Source organism: Chroicocephalus ridibundus, chromosome 11 (genome assembly GCF_963924245.1).
Source record: "Chroicocephalus ridibundus chromosome 11, bChrRid1.1, whole genome shotgun sequence".
Classification (NCBI taxonomy): Eukaryota; Metazoa; Chordata; class Aves; order Charadriiformes; family Laridae; genus Chroicocephalus; species Chroicocephalus ridibundus.
Window position 1 is genome coordinate 20,700,790 of NC_086294.1, and position 19,679 is coordinate 20,720,468.

A 19,679-nucleotide genomic window follows, 5' to 3' on the forward strand; every position below is an offset into this window, starting at 1 on the left:
TCTGTCCTGGCTGAACTCCTCTCTTTTTAATTGTCAAGCACTGAAATGGACTGAGCTGTAATTCAGGGCGCAAAAGAATAGAAAATATAAAAGGCAAATCAGTAATCTGGAAAAGGAGGATTTGAAGCTCCTCCTCACATTAATCCTGATGCCACTTCGTCTGGCAGGTCAGAGCTGCCTCGTGTGTGGTCTGTCTTGGGTGTGCTGAAAACCCGACATCAGCCCGGGGACAGCCCAGCCAAACCTCCTTTCCTTCAGCTATAACTCTCATCTCCTACTGTTCTGGCAGGAGAAAGGTGGAGCGTCTTAAGAGACACTTTTATGGCCATTACAGGAATTGGCCTTGTGGTGTGTGGAACTGATTTGGGGCCAGAGTGTGCGGATGAAATGGAGCAAGAAGATGCATTAGACCACAGCCACCCTAGCAGTGTGGGGAGGAGAAGGGACATTCCCCTACAATGAACCCCCTTGCTAGAATGCATTAGGGTTCGCTGGCAGTTGGTGTAAGGAAGAACACCCACATGGGCAGGAACTGGGGGATGTTTGCAGGGGGTGTGAAGTCACTTATACTCTTCCTAAGCTGTGCTGATAGCAGTGTAGTCAGCCACATAAGATTAAAATATGGATGCTAGGAGTTGATGTAACAGCTCTGCTCTCCCCATGTAGAAAGCAGATGTTCTCAGGTTTCCAGGTGCTGAGAAATGTGGCATCAAACTCATGGAGGAGCTTGCCAGGTAGTTTGAAGATAGCCAGTTTTCTCATCTCCTGGGCATGTTCCCAAGCCAGTGTTCAATGCCTGATACAAGGCAGACAAACATCTGTCAAGACTGATGTAGGCAGAGCTGCTCCTGCCTTGGGGCAGGCAGATAGTCTAGATGATCTCTCGAGGTCATTTCCAGCCCTCATCTGAGACTGATTTCCTGGGGAAATAGTGCTCGTACAGCCATTCTGCTTGTCTACCCTCCCCTCCCCAAGAGTTTTGGAGCCAGTTGGCCAATTTCAAGCATGTTTGAATTCATAGATACTAAATTCCTAGAGCTTCGTGAAAATCAGCAGCTGAGTAGAGAAGAAAGACCCAAATTAGTGCCCCCACTGAGAAATGCAGTTATAGCTCATCTTACTCATTCAGAGAGGCAGCTGGCCAGCCATCATATGTAATGGCCAACCTGTGGGCACAAATGGAGCCATGAAACACCCACAGCTCATGCTGCCTCATGCTCAACTATCAGGGGATGGACGAGGCAACTGTGGAAGTTACTGTGTGGGACAGGAGGGAGAGCATCATAGCAAGGGCTTAGCAGATGTGGAACACAAAGACTGGAGGGAACTGAGCTTCGTTAACTGCTTTGCTCCTCTTACAAGTTGTTTATGATTCCATGGTTGTCTTGCCCACCCTCTACGCTGCCTGTTAATGATCCTGTTCTTTAGTTGCTTGGCAGAAGATCTAACTTGAGAGAGATCAAGCAGCAGCAACACATTGTCCAAAGTTGTCCAACTTCCTCCATCTGGTGATTTCTGGTCTAGCCCCATACTCACTGTCTGTGAATTAGGAAATGTTATGAAGATGTCCAGGAGTGTATGAGCATGTATTAGCAGGGCTAATTGCTATGTGGGAGGGTAAGAGTGAAGGAGAATATATACCTAAGGTTGTGTGACTGTGTATGTACATGATTCCTGAGGATCACACTACCTGTGCTCACTGTGGGAAGGAAACAAAATGCACCTACGTTGATATTTTTTGTTGTCACACACGTCTGTTCCCCTGGTCTGGGCTCTGCAGTAGAACGAGCATGCAGGTTCCTGGTGTCTGTGTGTGAACAGACTGCCCAGGGCATCCACTGGTCTGTAGATACGGGAACAAATTTTGAAAGCACAGTTTCATTGCATTCCTTCTAGAGGTCTGATTCCTTATCTCCTTCACTCCTGCCCACTGGCTTGATTTTACATGCTTATCTGTTACATCCTTTTCCTGCCCAATAAAACCCCATTTTTGGAGCCGGATGTGCATATGTGCCTGACTGCTGACCTCTACAAAGCTTTTTAAATATCCCTAGCCGTAAGCACACATTTAACTGACTGTTGTTTGAGTTAGTATTCTTATTTATTTGCACTTGCGACAGAACCCTGCCACTTGGCAGACTTAATGCAAAAGCAGTTTGCTTTTGATTGTGGTGGGAGTGTGGGGTGCAGCCATATCATACGTCTCTGCACCGCAGAGCCTTCAGGCAGGTTCTTGTCTGCGACTTGAACCCGTGTCTGCTCAAACATGTAAGGGTCAAAACACAAGCTGTGCTTTTGGCCACGCCAGAGCTCATTCGAGGGAGGAGAAAACTCATTTGTGAGTTGATTCTTCCTCAGAACCAGTCTCTCAGTTTGCCGCCATAGTTCTCCTGCCAGCATCAGAGAAGTAATCCCAAGGTGTCTCAGCCCAGAAAACCGCAGGGAATACCAGGCACTAGCGGCTACCAAAAGACTGAGGACCCAGAGCACTGTGTGAGAGGACCATATTTTCCCGGGTGCACAGGCAGAGCCTGCAGATAGGGCAGTACGTGTCCGTGAGGGCAAACAGCACCCCATTTACCGGAGAACCTCCATAGCCTCTCTGCTAGGCCACCGTGTGCAGGGGCAGCAGACAAGCAACCTGGAAACCACGTCCTCCCAGGCAAAGCTGAGGTGAAGCTAAGATGAGAACTAAGACTATGCAGTGAAAACACGCTCCAGGCTGGCGGTGGTTCTTGCTGCAAAGAGAGAAAACAAAGAGGGGAAGAAATAAGGTAGAAAGCCTGAAAGTGATGAAGTGGCTTGCGCAGGGTCACACAACAGGATAGTGACAGAAGTTGAACTGAGCTTTCTTGATGCCTGATTTAGTGTTATTTCAGCTCAGCTGCCTGGCTTCCAGGATGTTGTGACTGCAGAGCCTACAGTCACTTACACCTATTATTATTTGTACTTCTGTTGAAGTAGGTTTCTGGATTTCACCCATGCTGGTCTATCCTCCTGGGAAGTCAAATGGAAATGCTATAGTCTATAACGATCTCATTCCCCTGGCAATGCACTGGAATCACAAGCGTTTACGTTAGCTAAATATAGCAAAGAGGGACCTGTGGTTGATCAGTATTTCTCCCATTAGTGCTGTAGGTGGAACTGCACTTAATAGGAATTACACTAAATGGATATAGGAGACATGGGGATAATTGACCAAACTTGTCTTAAATGTGTTTGTGGAGAGAAAGAAGCCGCAAAATGACAGGCATTTTCCCCATTAGCCTCTATAGAGAAGTTAGCAGGCACTATGGGCCAGATTCTCAGCTAGAGGGACTTGCCATTGCCGTTTTGTCTTCACTGGAATCAAGCTGATTTACCCCATATGCACATAGCGTATTGGTGTCGCCTGAAACAGTAAATGTCTTAGGCTTATGGAAAAGTGAGTAAAAGACATAACTACGGCAACCACGGGTTTATTGTCATGAGTTTGAGCTTTTTAAATAGGAATAACTGAGCCTGCTGAATAGTAGAATTAAGGCCAGTGTGCCCACTGGTGTAAATGAGCATGCAGCTGTATGGCCAGCAATAGAATTCCACATATTATGCCAGGAAGTAATTTAACACTGAATATACAATGTATGCAAGCTGACAGCCTCATTTCCCAGAAGGTATTTTTTAGTACCGGTATACCTGAAACTGCAAAATAGACGTGTCTTTTCAGTCTTTCCTCTCTACAAACACAAAGCTGTTCATTTAAATAAAAGGGAACTTAACGCACCGTTTATAGCTGTGCATTTTGCACTGGTATTTGCATTCAACATCGATTCCCTTTTATTTCAAAGGAGGTAGTGACAGGATTTGTAAATTATTCCCAGCCACTATCCACATCAGTCTAAACACGAGAGGTTGTGTTTTTTTCACTGTCACCATTGGGGATTGTGCTAAACAGTAACCTCCATGTAATGGTTCTGGTCTCTGACCCCACCTCCAGTGAAGTCTTCTGCAAACATCTCTTTATGCCACCGCATTCATCTTCTGATGACATGTATATTTCTCAGGCCTCAGAAAGATCTGCCTTTGAGGGGAGATTGTACTGCAACGCATTGACATAGTGCTTCAGATCTCTAATTCAGGAAAAAAATAATCTTGAAGTTAAGCGTGCTCTTAAGATTGAAGGAAGGAGCTTTATTTTTAAGAAACTTCCTAGCCACCATAATGATAGGGAAAAATAACATCTAGGTATGCTTTTTTTTCCCCCAGTGTCATGCCAGTCTGATGATTCTGGGACCTGAGTCATGATTTTAGAATGCTCCATTGACTCCACTGGAAATTAAGCACTTCAGGTTGAAGTGCTTGTGTAAGTCTTGTCTTGAGTAAGATTAGATTTATACTTGTGCTTAAGTGCTTTGCTAAACAAGGGCCCAATTAGGTTAAATATGATTATTTTGTTTCCAGAGACAATCCCCTTTCACAAGTCTGCAGCAACCAGCTCCTGTAAATGCATTCACGCTTAGGAATGAACACAAATGCCTTTACCAGGACTCAAATAAAAATAGAGCAGTTTATTTTAAAGAGAAGCTGGATTTTCGTCTTTTCTAATAAAAAAAGGAAACCTGATTAAACTCTTTACACTTATAAGTGCCCTACTTTAAAATCAGACCTGACACTAAGTAGGTTAGTGGGAGGGGAGCTTTAACAAATTTCCTTTAACAGAACTTGATGTGATCCTCTGACCTGAATTTTCAGACTTAATCTTCTTTAAAGAACTTGCTTGAGCCTAAACCGGCAGTAGAATTCCCAAAAGAGCTAACCTGTCCATTTTAAGCAACAACACAACAATAAGCCCCCACCCCAAACAAACCAACCCCCAACCTAGGACCATACACAGTCAGCCCCTTACGATATTACTTGTACATGTGTGTGTATGAGTGTGCTTGTGTGTACGGGTTTTTCCCCTCGTTTTTTTTTAAGGAAGAAAAGTTGCTATTGAAAGTGTTAAAGAAGCAAACCTGGGACTTAACCCAATGCTACTGAAAGGGGCTTTTGATGATACATCCCCTGAAAAACTACAGTCCTCCCATAAGTCATCAGATATGGTATTGCAAAGGCATTTAAATGTGAGGTCCTGTCAAGTTATGCGAAAGCCCCATGATGTATGGCCCAAAGGAGTTTATCTTGCTCTGGGAACAAAAAAACCTTGGAACTGACACTTTATATTCCGAAGCCAATAAAAACATCTTAAAATAACGCCCCCTCCCTTCCTCAAAGAGTAACTGACAGTGAGAGAGAGAGCAGGGGTGGGAGAGCAGTGATCAGCAATGATTCAGTTTCTGGGTCTGAGAACTTTGTTGTGGGCAGTGCAACTCCAATGATTTATAATTAACTCCAACATGAAGAAGAAAATGCCAGTCTTTCATAACAGCACTACAAAAATAACCACATTCTCAGTGTTTGCAAAATTGGAAACAAATGTCCCAAGGAAAACAAGAGCGCTTTACAGCCCTATCCATGCTTTAGAGCAAGGAAAATACTGGAATTCAATCATGACCACAGATGATGAGCCAATATCATTTGTCATGGGAAATTCATCTGGGTAAAACAGGATTGCTCCATTACCCTTCCATCACTCTAACAAATAAGTGGATGGAAATCTCTTAAATTAAAAGCAGTTAAGACCTTTTCTTCTTTTTGGCAGAGAAATGTTGTCATCTTCTGTACCCCAAGGACCCGAAAGTGAAAAGCGATAGACTTAAATATATACATCTCTTGCATCCAGCTAGTGATACAAGATTCCTGGGTTCTGGCTGATCATATGAGTTCTCTCAGGTAGTAGTTACATAGAGACACCTGATGGTTTTGGGGTCTGGGCCCAGTAGATTCTGGTTTATGTGATTTTAAGTAGGGCATGTTATTTCAATTTGGCAAGATATTACTTTTAAACATGGCAGTAATCCCAGTACAGCTAGTGGGGCTACCAGGCAGAGATGTAAGTATCTTGCTGACTCAGGACCTGAATTAGACAAGCAGCAGTGGCGTAAAGGCCCCCAGAGAATAACAGTGAAAATCCTGAACTGGGTCATGAGGAAGTAGTAAAGATGAAAAGTTTCTCTAAGGAGGTTTCATAAGGGAAGCCCCGAACAGATCATTGCTGGCTTCCATTATGTTAGTAGCAGTCTTGTGCTAATGGGTCTTTTTTCTTAAAAATTAATCTCTGGGGTCCTGGGATTTTAGAAACCTCTCTGTTTCTGCATCTCTATCTCTCTCTATCATCTCTATCTCATCCCTATCTCTATCTCTATCATCTCTATCTCTATCTCTATCTCTATCTCTGTCTCTATCTATCTCTATAGAATCATAGAATCATAGAATTGCTGAGGTTGGAAGGGACCTTTAAGATCATCGAGTCCAACCTTTAACCTACCCTGACAAAAACCGCTTCTAAACCATGTCCCTAAGTGCCCCATCTACCCTTTTTTTAAACACCTCCAGGGATGGTGAATCCACCACCTCCCTGGGCAGCCTATTCCAATGTTTAATAACCCTTTCAGTGAAAAAACGTTTCCTAATATCCAATCTAAACCTCCCCTGACGTAACTTGAACCCGTTTCCTCTTGTCCTATCACTTGTCACCAGGGAGAAGAGGTCAGCCCCCATCTCTCTACAACCTCCTTTCAGGTAGTTGTAGAGGGTGATAAGGTCTCCCCTCAGCCTCCTCTTCTCCAGGCTAAACAACCCCAGCTCCCTCAGTCATTCTTCATAAAGTTTGTCCTCCAGACCCCTCGCCAGCTTTGTAGCCCTTCTCTGGACATGCTCCAACACCTCAATGTCCCTCTTGTAGTGAGGGGCCCAAAACTGAACGCAGTACTCGAGGTGGGGCCTCACCAGTGCCGAGTACAGGGGGATGATCGCTTCCCTAGTCCGGCTCACCACACTATTCCTGATACAGGCTAGGATGCTGTTGGCCTTCTTGGCCACCTGGGCACACTGCTGGCTCATATTCAGCCGGCTGTCCACCAACACCCCCAGGTCCTTTTCTGCCGGGCTGCTTTCGAGCCACTCTGCCCCAATCCTGTAGCGCTGCGTGGGGTTGTTGTGACCCAGGTGCAGGACCCGGCACTTGGCCTTGTTGAACCTCATACCATTGGTCTCAGCCCATCGGTCCAGCCTGTCCAGATCCCTCTGCAGAGCCAACCTACCCTCAAGCAGATCAACACGCCCGCCCAGCTTAGTGTCATCTGCGAACTTACTGAGGGTGCATTCGATCCCTTCATCCAGATCATTGATAAAGATATTAAAGAGAACCGGCCCCAGCACCGAGCCCTGGGGGACACCACTTGTGACTGGACACCAACTGGATTTAACTCCATTTACCACCACTCTCTGGGCACGGCCATCCAGCCAGTTTTTTACCCAGCGAAGAGTACACCTGTCCAGGCCATGAGCAGCCAGTTTCTCCAGGAGAATGCTATCTCTGTCTCTCTATCTCTATCTCTGTCTCTGTCTCTTTAAAAAACTTCTTAGTGTTGAAGATTAAAAAAAAGCTGATATAATCACGTGGGGTCTGACTCCCTCTTCCCAAATGCCCGTGCCTGTCCACGCTGCAGATGAGCAGAGACATTCAGAAAGGAGTACGCAGAAAAATGTTCTTTTTGAATTCCGTAACAAGTCCTTATTTTGTGGATCCTGAGGTGAGATGTGTCAGGGACATGCTCAGCACTCCACGGCTGTATCCTCTGGGGGCTTCACCATTTTTATTGATATATTTCATGCTAAGTACTATACAGAATGTAGTCATGCCAAGCAACGATGACAGCCCCTGACCAGGAGCGTTTACAGGATAAAAACACAAATCAATAAAAGTCAGGGCTACTACACAACAGAGCAAATGCAACACTAACCTGACAAAGGAAGACAAAAGCAAATGTATAATGAAAACATGCTCTCAATGTGTTTTTTATACTCCAGTGACCCTATAGCTAGCATCTATAACTACAGCCACCTATATAGCTGTCATACCATTTCTGATAAGACGTATCCCTGTTTAAGATGACAGTTTCTTTGGAGATACTTGAAAGGAAAGCACTGTGATTCTCAGTCATTATTATTTTGGTCCAGACCTAACATTTTTCTTTTTTTCTTTTCCTTCTCTGCTCCAGTTGAACTCCTGTCAAATGCACCCATTGGAAACAATAAGATAAACCACCTCTGTCATTTACTTCCAATGCAGGAAGTCTTAACTGTGCTCTCTGTTCATTAGCACCCCTGGCTTTCAGAGCAGCCATCCGCAGAGCTGCTGCAGGATTCAGTGACTACAAGCCTGTGAAACCTAATTTTGATTCATGAGCTGAAATCTCTCTAGCACAGCCCTTGTGGAGCTTGAAATCTAGCTGGTTTTTCATCTGGTCTTGTGCATGCAAAGTCAATATCTGGCCATATTTGGAAGATTTTGCAGAAGAAGTCTAGAATCTCTTGTGGACGGGTGCCCTCTTTAAACTGGCTTTGCAGTAAGGGCATCTGGCAAGATGGGTTTTGCATGGCTGTTGTTTGGAGGTTGCTGATAGATTTCTGCAAAATCTCACTACTTTTCTGTTTTACTGTCTAGTAGAAATTTTGTTCTTTTTCTGAATATAATCAGGCATGTCTCAAATGAAGCATTATCAGAGGCACTGGGTACTTTTATAAAAACAGAAGAACTCCAAAATGTCTGTTTTGCTTTGCAAAATATTTATTTGTGGCAAGTACACTAGAATTAGTTCAATGGAAAATGTCCATTTAACAAAACTGAAATATTTTCACAAATGTACCAGTTTCATCAGCATTTTCATGGGAAGACACTTCAAAATTCACTTTGATAAGACTTCATTTGAATTTGAATTATCATTTGAAGCATTTGAAATGCTTCATTTTGATAAGACTGAAATGCTTCAGTTTGATAAGAAAAGAACCTTTAATTCCAAGAGGGTCAAAATGTTTCATTTCAATTTCAATATAATTTCTTATAATATGTGAATGAAATTAAAAGAAAATACAGTGTGAAAACATTTTAACCTTTCTGACAGAAAACATTTTTGTGCAGTATAAATGAAGAGTATTTCAACAGAAAGTTTGGAGGTTTTTGGTTTTCTTCCAAATTCAGAATGAAACACAGCTTCAAAATGTTGATTTTCCTTGTCACATTTTTATGTTCTGAACATTTTACATTTTCTCCAAGAGCTGTAAGTGTTTATTATATTGACATCTAAGTGGTCGAGATGTTACTACTAGAGTTTTTCCTAGTGATTAGGACCATGACTGTCTTTAAAGTGATGTTCGTATTGCATTTACTAACCTGTGCCCATACCTGGAAATGCTTGAGAAGGCTCCATTTTAACAAATGGATTATAACATTGATCTGGGATAGTGAAGATCTCCATGGCTGACTAACAGTCATAACATGCCTGTGAGGCAGGTAAGCGTTATTACATTCATGTAATGGATAGATAATCTGCTGTACAAAAAGGTCTCGTGTCAGTCCAGTGTCTGTGCCAGTATTGAGTCCTGACTGGGTGAAATTGGAGTCGATTCATTGCAATGAAGGAACCAATGGTGGAATCTGTCTTGCCAGCCAGCCTTTCCTTCACCATTTCCTTAGAATTTAGACATCAGCACTTGGCAAATTCTTGTATCTTTCCCAAATGTTTCTCGAGTACAATGTTCTTCAACAGACTGGCAGCTTCCAGTCCTTCTCTAACTACACGTTGATGGGAGAATTTTTCCCTGGGAGGAATTTGCTAGGTTGAAGGAAAAGTTAAGGAGACTATATCCCCTCTTCCTTTAGGATTTCGTAGTGCATGGCGTACTTGTGGTTGGGGGATGGAGGATAGTCCATGTAGCTGCAAAGTCCTCTCGTGCACATGACTTCCAGTCCCGCTCCCTGTGGTGTTGCTAATTTATCTCTATGTTCTTCTGACTGGTTAGAGCAGTGCCCTCCAGCTGCTTGGCTCTCTGCTGAGCTCTGCTAAGGATACCAGTCCTAAGGTGGGGCTTCATGCCGGAGAAACGTGCCTCCTGGCACCTGTGGGATTTAACTAGCTATGAGTCCTGGAGAACTAGATGTATTTGGCCATATAGTGCTAATATGAACTGTGCTATTATCAAATGTAACCTCCCGTATGTGCTTTCTGTGAATTTTTACCTGTTTTTCCTAGTTGAGAATTGGCCCAATTTTGTTTCCCTATGCAAAATGAGTTCTTCTATTTTAGACTTAGAGATGCTTGTATTGAAGCAACTAAGGAGGAGCTTGGCAGTGAAAGACTATCCCAAATATGCCAAATAAAACTGGCCTTTGTTTTGTGCCATTTCCGGACTCTGCAATATTATAATAACAAATCCTGAAACCATATGACAGTAATACAGAGCATCTTTTTATGATAAACATAAGTAATGATCCTTGTCAAAGAGACACGGGAATGAGTAATACATAGCAATCTCCATTCAAAGGAAAAGAAAGAACAACTGTTGGAAAAAAAAAAAAAAGTGACATTTTCCTAAATCTCTGCATATCGGTGGCCATAAAGCAATAAAATTCCAGGACACTGTGAGCTTAGGCACACAGAGAAGTAAATGGGAAAAAATGTTTGGGAAGACAATGTAACATTGTCTCATAATTTACAAACCCCTAATGATTTCCAAAGCTGGTATGTGAGATTTACCCTCCTTTTTTGGCATTCAAATTGACGCAGGGGCTTTTTCTTGCCAACTAGAACATTCTTTAGGTGTTTTTTTTCTTCGCATGAAGTTCGTTGTGATCCCATGCTTGCTATTATTCATAAATTAATTTCTGGCATCGCAATAAATTCTAGGAAAACCAATAAACCACAAACGTACAGCTAATTCTTTGTCATTTTTCTTTCTTTCTTTTTTTTTTAAAAAACATTCTGTGGGAAAGAAAAAAAAAAAGCAGTAAATGTTTGCCGAGGTGCTGGATCCACAGCATGAATTTATGTTTCCAATTGTTCTTCCTAACTTGTCAAAGAAGTTTTATTGCAGTCGACAATCTTTATTGGGTCTGTTGGGCAGGGCCAGCTTCAGAACGTATCATAAACCGAGCCTGTGTAATACATGGAAACACATTTCCAATGGCTGGTGAAACTGGGGCAGATCCCAAAACTCTGACTCGGTTTCTGCTCGGTCCTTACTATGAGATCAACAGGTTTTCTGTGTGAAAAAACTCACCTCTGAGAAAGTCATGGGGTCCTTAACTATTGCATGATGTAAATGTTCGCGTCTGCATTTAATTGAAATTTCAGCCCACCAGACGTTTTCGTTTCAGAAGCAGAAGGGGTTGGCCTCCGAGGTGTGCGTTTGTGCGGACAGACTGCACACGCATGCACCAACGTGGGCACAAACTGCGTTGGGGGGTAAAGTGATACTTCTTCTAGCAGCTGTACCTAGCAGGCTGTCGTGGGCCAGGCAATAGAAGAAAGCATCCTTAACAACCAGGGGAGAGCCTGTCACTTACAGCTCATTCCCCAAGACAAAGGAAAATGGGTGTCTAGTCCATTAGGCAACTGAGATGTGAAAATAGCTCCATTTTTCTTGGTGCGATAATACAGATTTAGAGCCTCATTTCCATTAAAATTACTGGGTTGAAATGTCCACACCGGATCCTTATTATGATTAATCTATATACAGGCAGGTATGTACATATAGTAGCACTAGCTCATCTATCTGTCTCTTTTGGCAGAGCTTGGTTCAGATTCAAATTTGCTTTGGGAAACAACAGGCAGGGACTGTAAAGTCCTTCTCCGCTTGAAGATTTTGCTCCAGAACTCAACGGTATTTAGGCACCAAATTCCCACTGAAATATTAGATGAAGAGTATCTAAGTGACCTGAGGAGCTAGGCATTTCAGCTTTGGTTCTAACGAAGCTTCAAGTAGTTTAACTACTTAAAGACTGCCACTTGACTAGAGATCACAGGAATTTTCCTGGCCATCTGGAAGCTGAACTTATTCTCCTGCAAGTTTTTCTCTTTGAGGCTTTCATGCTACAGCTTGGGAAAGCTTGCATGAACTGCCATGTCCTGCCCTTGAAAACATGGAGGCTCCTTCAGGCTTGATGGGCATTGTTGGCAGAAAGAACAGATTTACTGACAGAAGGGTTGAATGAACTCTCAGTAGCTTTCTTAATGAGGAATAGCCCTGCCTGAAGTTTTCTTATGTTAGCTGATTAATTTCAGTTCAAGCATTACAGCAATTAGGAAAATCCTGCTTTTTGCCAAAAGGGAAGGATTAACAGAAAGTTTTCTGGTTTTTTTAATGCTGTTCTTTCTGAGTGAATCCCATCAAGCCTCAACCAGGCCTGCAACAGCACTTGGAATTACCAGCATGCCAGGCGGTAACACTAATCCAGAGGTAAAAATCCTGCAAAGTGTTTTTCTTGGAATTCCTCACCTTGCGCACAAGAGTCAAGTGCACACAGGCTTAGTGGATTGTCCCCAGGCAGGATGTTTGCACAGGTCTGTAGTTCCTTTCAGCTGATGACAGGGATAGTAAATAATATGTACTATATGTCACTCACGGTCCTCTGGGGTGAAATAGGGAAGGGTACTGCTGAGGGGAGCTGCAACACAGATAAGTGGAAGCTGCAGTTTTTTCCAGCCTTTTAGCCCCGCGTTGCTGGTGGGCGTGCTTGGGCTTTGCTCTGATCTAATTAGCTTTGTGATAGCTACCGCCTTCACTCTCAGAATCTCTGGCTTCAGTGATGTGCCGGAGTTACGGTGACTTAACAAGGTATAACCCATCAGCTGAGCTCCAGTAACATCCACACATGCACTTCTAGCATGCTCCAGCAGCGAAGTAGTGCAGTTTAGTGTCAGTGCCTTTCCCTGAGGTCAAGTGGGATCAAATTATGTCACAGACTATGTTGGCTGTGAACTTGTGCGTGCTGAGCTTGTAGTTCAGCGGAACGCAGTAATTTGTGGCATGAACGTGTATCTGAGCATCTTATCTGTCTTGTTTTTTGGGGATAACTGTGAAAGCTTTCAGAAGCAGACCCCATCTCTAAATGGATCTTGGGGTAGTCTGGAAGAAATGGGTGTGAATGTGGTACCAGGAAGACCACAGAAAAAACACACAATTGTGGATGGTGGAGACTGGACAGCCATCTATCTCATTGCCAGGAGATAAGCTGGCAATGAGATCCATTGCCACGGATATAAGCTCCTTACTCTGCAAAAGACTCCTTCCTTTCCCCAGCTTCCCCCAGTCCATTTCTTGTGCTCCTCAGTCTAAACAGAACAAAACGTGATGGTATCCAGTTCACTGCAGGACAGAGAGCAGTGGACAGTCAGCTGTGGGTTAGCAAGAAATGATTAATTTTTCCAGAACACTGCACCGCTCTTTTATAAAACATATTAGTGTTGTTATAAATCAATGAACATGGTTTATAATAGCAATGATGCCCTTGAAATCTGTTAATACTGTAGTCAGTGGTGGTTTGCCAGAGCATTTAGTGCCCTTGGTTTCACCTTGGGCTATTAACTAACAAATCGGTTATTAGCCAGTGGTAATGACCAATTTTCTAGGGATGATTGCTTAAATATTGCCCACCTTGAAAAGAGAATTATTGCTCAACTGAAAACTGAACCCTTATTTTCAACTCGACAGAGCTAATGATCTTATCTGATTTCTTTATCTTCCTCCACGTACTCGAAGGTGGTCCAAGATCATATTACTAGAGAACAGCTTCGCCTTCTGCCTTCTGTGACTTGAATCCAGGAAAAGTTCCATATTTAATATTTATTCCCTAAGCATTGGTGGATGAAGACAGATGGTAATGAAACCAGCGTTGCTGAAAGTGACCACAATGATAATAGATTCTTTATGATGTCCAGGAATTCTGGACTCTCAGTCTCGGCTTAAATGTAGCATGGCGCCAAGCCCGTCACCTTAAGCTTAGTATTCCTGTCATCTCCCTGACCTGTCTTTAGACCTGATGAGTGCAGGCTGCACTAAAGGCATCAATCTGTCTTTCTCCCCCTATAAATGTTTTAAACACCCAAAGCTGGTCACAAGTGACACATTCTGCAAGAAAACCTTTGTGGGGTGGGGGCTGGGAGGCAAAATATATAGGGTAAAAAAAAAAAAAGAGAATATTTACTGTGGAGCTCATTGGATGTATAACGTGTTTGTTAACAGGTTATATGTTGGAGGTATATGTCTGTGGCTTGTGCTTTCTGCTTCTTACTGTCTTTGCCGAAAAGCAGCAAATAATTGTAAATGTTTTTGTAATCATGAACTTCCCAATATTTTCGGAAGTGCAAACAACTACATTTTGAATTTAGCATATGGACAGTGAAATTTTGGTTGCTAACTTTTGAGGATCCCTTAGGACCCACCCAGGTCTGAGGACCACAGGGTGGAGGAAAGGGTTGTGACCAGCAGCTGAATTTCTCTTTCTTCTCAGGCTAACCCTCCTGCTAAATAAAAACTCTGCATTTCAGAAACGAAAAAAACTAAGAAGTGTGGTTGTAACTAGCAGTAGTTTGGACCTTGTATGGATGGGGTCAGCTTGGAACAAGAAGTCAGAGGAAGAATTTGGGCAGCATGTTTGGGTTCTTGAGCTCCTGTGGCCAGAGGTGCTCTCTTGCAACTCACACAATTGCTGTACATCAAGGTGCAGTTTCTGTACTATGGCTGTATATAACTATATATAGCCTCATATATATATATAAAAAAACCTATATATATAGCCATATGTATATGTAAAACTATATATACCCATATATATATATATATATAAAAAACCTATATGCACTATGGCTTTATATAACTATATGCACTATAACAGCATTTAAACCACAAAAAAGGTGCAACATGGGTGTAAGAACCTATATTTTACAGGACAGCAATGGAAAATCAGGCTCGCTGAGCAGGGAATGCATCTTCTAAGATGCTGCTGGATAAATAAATAGACTTTCTTTTTTCTTAGTTTCCGAACAAAGCAGCATGCAGTGCTCTTCATCTGGCTGAGACAGCAGGAACAGTCTGCTGGGCACATTGGGGAGCATCTTCCTTGCCTCCACTCTCTATGCTGCCAGTGTCAGGTCACTGGGGCTGGGTCTTGTGGAGATTCCCAGTCCAACAGGAGTAAATAATGGATGTTGCACCAGCTGGCTGGTTGGCCTGTAAAATTCTGTTTCTAAACACAGGATAAAAGGAGAGAAAAAAATACGTGCTCTCCTATCCTATTCCTAATACATTTTCACCCTAATGTATATAATGTGATTTCTACCTAGCAATGGTTTTAAGAGACATTCTTAGTGCATTAGGCCAAGGCATAGTCATTGTGTATGGTAGGGCCATGCAATTATCTGGTTTTTGTAATTAAATTAGGTACGCTGCTGTTTTATGCAAGCTAAAACACTTGCAGCGTTGTAACCATCAGTAGTTGGTTACTCTAAAAATCCAGTACTAACAAGGCTTCGCTGCGCTGGGTGCAGCCAGAATATGAAGGGAAAAGGGGTTGTACGATTGTGTTGCTATTACTTTATCACAAGAGCCAATGTATATGTTCAGCAAATGCACCTTTTCAAAATCAGACTGCCTTCATTCTGCCCTCACCAAAAGCTGAGAATGATTCCCACAGAGGGTAGCTTTATGCCAATACCAAGTGACTGGGAACCACTCCTCCTTGAACTAAATATCTTGAAGACAGACACTTAGGGAGAAACATCCAAAGTGACTTCCTCATCCAGCTGTAAATTCTTGAAAAATGCCTGCATTTCAGAAAGTGGATGCTGGACTCTGCTTGAAAACTCACTAAGTGGTCTGAGCCCTCAGAATAAAATTCCTCATAATCACTAGGCATTTTGGAAAGCCTGGTGATTGTTACCCCGTCAAACTTTTGAGTAACTATGTGAAGCAGGTGAAGTTCAACAATAATTAGGTCCTTCCTCTCAAGGCAGAACATGAAGTCTCAGGGGAGGCACTAAAATTTGGCATGACTTAGTGCAAAACAAATTAAATCATGGTCATGCAGTTGAAGTTCCCTCCTTTCAGTAATCCACAGCACGCACAAATGCACCTTAACTCGCAAAATTTATTGCCACCAGCCGCATAGCCTCAAGAAACAGTGATTTTCATCCTGCTTTCAGCTGACTCCTTGCAAGTCTTCATGGCAGCTTCTATGTGCCCCAAACCCAAAAGAATAAATTAGCCTAATAGGTCAGCAGAGAAAGGGTTAACACTATACCTTTGGGTAGACAATCTGCTCACAGCTGTGTGGGGATGGGGCAGCTGTAGGGCCTTATCTGCCCAATGCAGAGGAGACCCTTTGTGAGTGACACAGCTTAAAAAAACAGAAGGAAAGAGGTTAGGGGCTTTGTCTGAACGCTTTTACCATGGTGAGGGTTTTCTTTTTCTTTCTGCTTTTACTTTCCTCTCCTCAAGGTGCCTCTAAGATGCTTTTAACAGATAGGATAATTTCCTTTTAGAAGCACTAGGGCTGTGATTAGGATACTTCACACTTTTGTTCTCCTTTGTACTGCTGAGGGTCCTCTGCAGAGCAGAGGAAGGGATGTTACCCTAATTCTTTTTGATCTGAGGAGTAGCTGCATTTGTCTAGGGCTTCTAGGTAGGGCTGCTCATCCAAAGGCAGGTTGACCTCTTAAGAGGCATGGGCTGCAGTAGCTCCTGCAGGGGAGCAACAGGCTTGGAGCGTTCCGAAAGTTCCTGACTTACTGTATGGGGTGTAAACAGCACACATGCAGGGAGGTTGTCCAAGAAATCCTGGACGTATGGTATTCCGGTGTTGTGATATGTTCTCCATTACTTGAAACTTTTCTGTTGTAATTGGAGATCTTTCTAAAAGATACTTGCATTCAACTGCGGCTATTGGACTTCATGTGGAATTTAATTTAGAGAAGCCCTATGGCCTGTCTTGTGCAGGAGACTAGATTTGGTGATCAGTAGTACCTTCTGGCATAAAGTCACAACTGCCTGCATCTGTAACTTATCTAATTAAAAGCTGGGTTTGGCTTTTACAATGGCCAGGTTGCCCCCAGTAGTGTGATTTTTCTGAACCTTAGCCTAGAAAAGGCTGCCAAAAACTTCTGCTACAAGGAGCACAGGCAAATACACAGTGTGCTATACGTCTGCTCTGTATATTTGTGGTGAACAAAATATAAATCTTTCCAGTAAAAGAACTCAGAAGAAGTCTGTTTGCCAAGTTACTTTCCTCCTTGGCTGAGAGTTTAAGGGAACTTTTTTTTTTTCTCATTTCAGTGAGAAAACAATTGAACAGATTCTCTAGTTCTGACCCCTGTTCTCCAAGGCACATGCTCCCACCACCCTGGCTTTCACATAACTTCACAGGGAAAATCAGGAGAAAAAGTTCAACTCTTAGGGCTTATCTGAGCAGGAAGTTAGTACAGAATAAGTTTAGGGGTATGTTTTTAGGCACTGTAACTGTTCTGTGGTAACTCTCAGAGCAGATGTTCCTCTGTGCTAAACCACCTTTGTGCAACTTGGGTTGATCCACTTTACAAGTGGATTAATTTAAACTACAGAAAAAGTACTTGTGGTTCAGGAATGGCAATGTGAAATGGCTACCGTGTTTTGACACTCGCTTAGAGTAGCTGCAGAGAACCAGATTGTATTTTTTCCTCTTTTAAAAGGCCAGAATAAAGTAGATTATACAGTATTCTCTTTTAGTAAAACAGACAGTGATATATTTCAGTGTTCCTAGGGCAGTCTCCTATGGTTCAAAAAACCCCTGCCTCCTAGGCAGTGTCCACTGCAAACCTCTTGCCAAAGTAGTTTGGCAGTGCCTTGAAAAAAGGAAGGGTGAGGGCACCAAATGGCTGCTGAGCAAAGCGAGTCTGTTAAGGTCTTGATGGGAACAAGCACCTGAATGACACTTGCAGAAAATTTTTATAAGTCTGAGGAAACAAATCTGTAATCGTTCTGTTTTTAAACCCAGTAAATTTTAATTATAACCACGTCAGGGCCATGGTCTGTCTTGGAGAAGCTCTGGCTTAAGCAGTGCAAGCGCAAACTCAGGGAGGATCCCTGCAGTACCATTATGTGGTATAACTTTGCTGACTACAGCATGGCAGTTGTAGTTGTTTCTCCTGGTATCTCACATGATGATTTATCTCTATTTATTGGAAAACTGTTCTGAGCAATGTCCATCCCAGTAGTGATAATTGAGGTGTGCATTGAAAGTTGACCAGTATTCAAGGCTGTCAGGAAATGGGGAGATATGCTCCATAGATAGTTTAGCACATCTGTGGCTATATGTGAGATAGTTCTACTTGTGTGAACACCAGTAATGGAGGCTCAGTCATCCCTACCTGCAGCATGCCTTTATCTAGATAAGATTCTTGTGCTTTCTGCTGTGTGCTGTGAAGTTTTGATGCACGTGCAATGCCATGGCAGAGACACGGAGATCAGAACTGAAAGAGCAGATCCAGAATGACACAAACCCCAGAATGACACAAACATCTGGAAACACCATTAGGAGCGTGGATTCCCAGATGGTGTTGAGAGAGGGGGGGGAAATTGGGCTGCAGACACCAGACGGTCTCACCTTGCCTTGGCGGCTTGGAGAGAGAGGTGGAGGGGTCAGTAGCAACAGAAAAACAATGAGGAAGGAAGATCTACTGAAGCTTGTCTCCATTCTCTCATCTCTTTCCACTGCCTTCCGCTGCCTTGGCCAAGTTGCCTGATGAATTTTCCTAGTCTCAGCTCTTGGCTTTTTTTCTTTGAAGACATGCTGTGCTCTGCTCCCAGATGGCTTCTCCTGTGCCCCTGTGCTTCCCCTCTGTCAAGCACATCATTAAAACTTACTCCTTCCAAAAGGTAATTTATACACTCATAACACTCCACATTAAATATCTGGGGATTTTCAAAGGGAAACAGTAGAAATCATTTCCAAACATGCTAACTTTGCTATCATTTCTAGTTCTACCATTTTCCTTCCCCCATGTTTCTATTGGTTTTACTCAGATTTAAGGATACCAGCCCCAAGGTGACACTTCTTAAGAGCCTGGGAGACTGACAAAGATTATCTTCAGGTAAATACGATACATTGCTCATTTACAACAGCTAATGAACAGATGAAACCGACAGGTAGAGTTTTGTCATAACAACCTGACTTGAGAACAGATTTTGATCTCCTACTTCAATGCTGAGGGCTATTTTTTTTTCTCTTAGTAACCATGCTGGTATATTCTGCAAAAGGCAGCACATCCTGTCCTTTGTGTTAATGGGGAACCCACTGTTTCTGTAAGGAACTTCCTAAAAAGCCAAGAAGGGGTAAACAGTGAACTTGTCTTCCTCTGGTATTGCTTTCTTCTCCACCTGTCTGTATAAAATCTAACATCCTACTTGTATTATGTAGGTCATGAATAATAAAGTGGTTTGGCTGGAACTAAACAAAGACAACAGGTAGGAGGGTTATGTTTGCTATTTCCTTTGCAGCCTGGACACTTGCATTTTTCTCACAGAGCAGATCACCAACAAAAACATCAATACCCTTGCATGGCTTGTGTTGTCCCAAAGATCTTACAGACTGTTTGCTATGTGGCCATGCTGTTAGGATAAAATTTTCAGTGACGTCAGGGTGAAAAATACTTCACACTGATGCATGATGGAGGTGGTTATCTTCTATCATAAACTTGGTGATGATCTGCACCTTTGCCCGTTGTTTG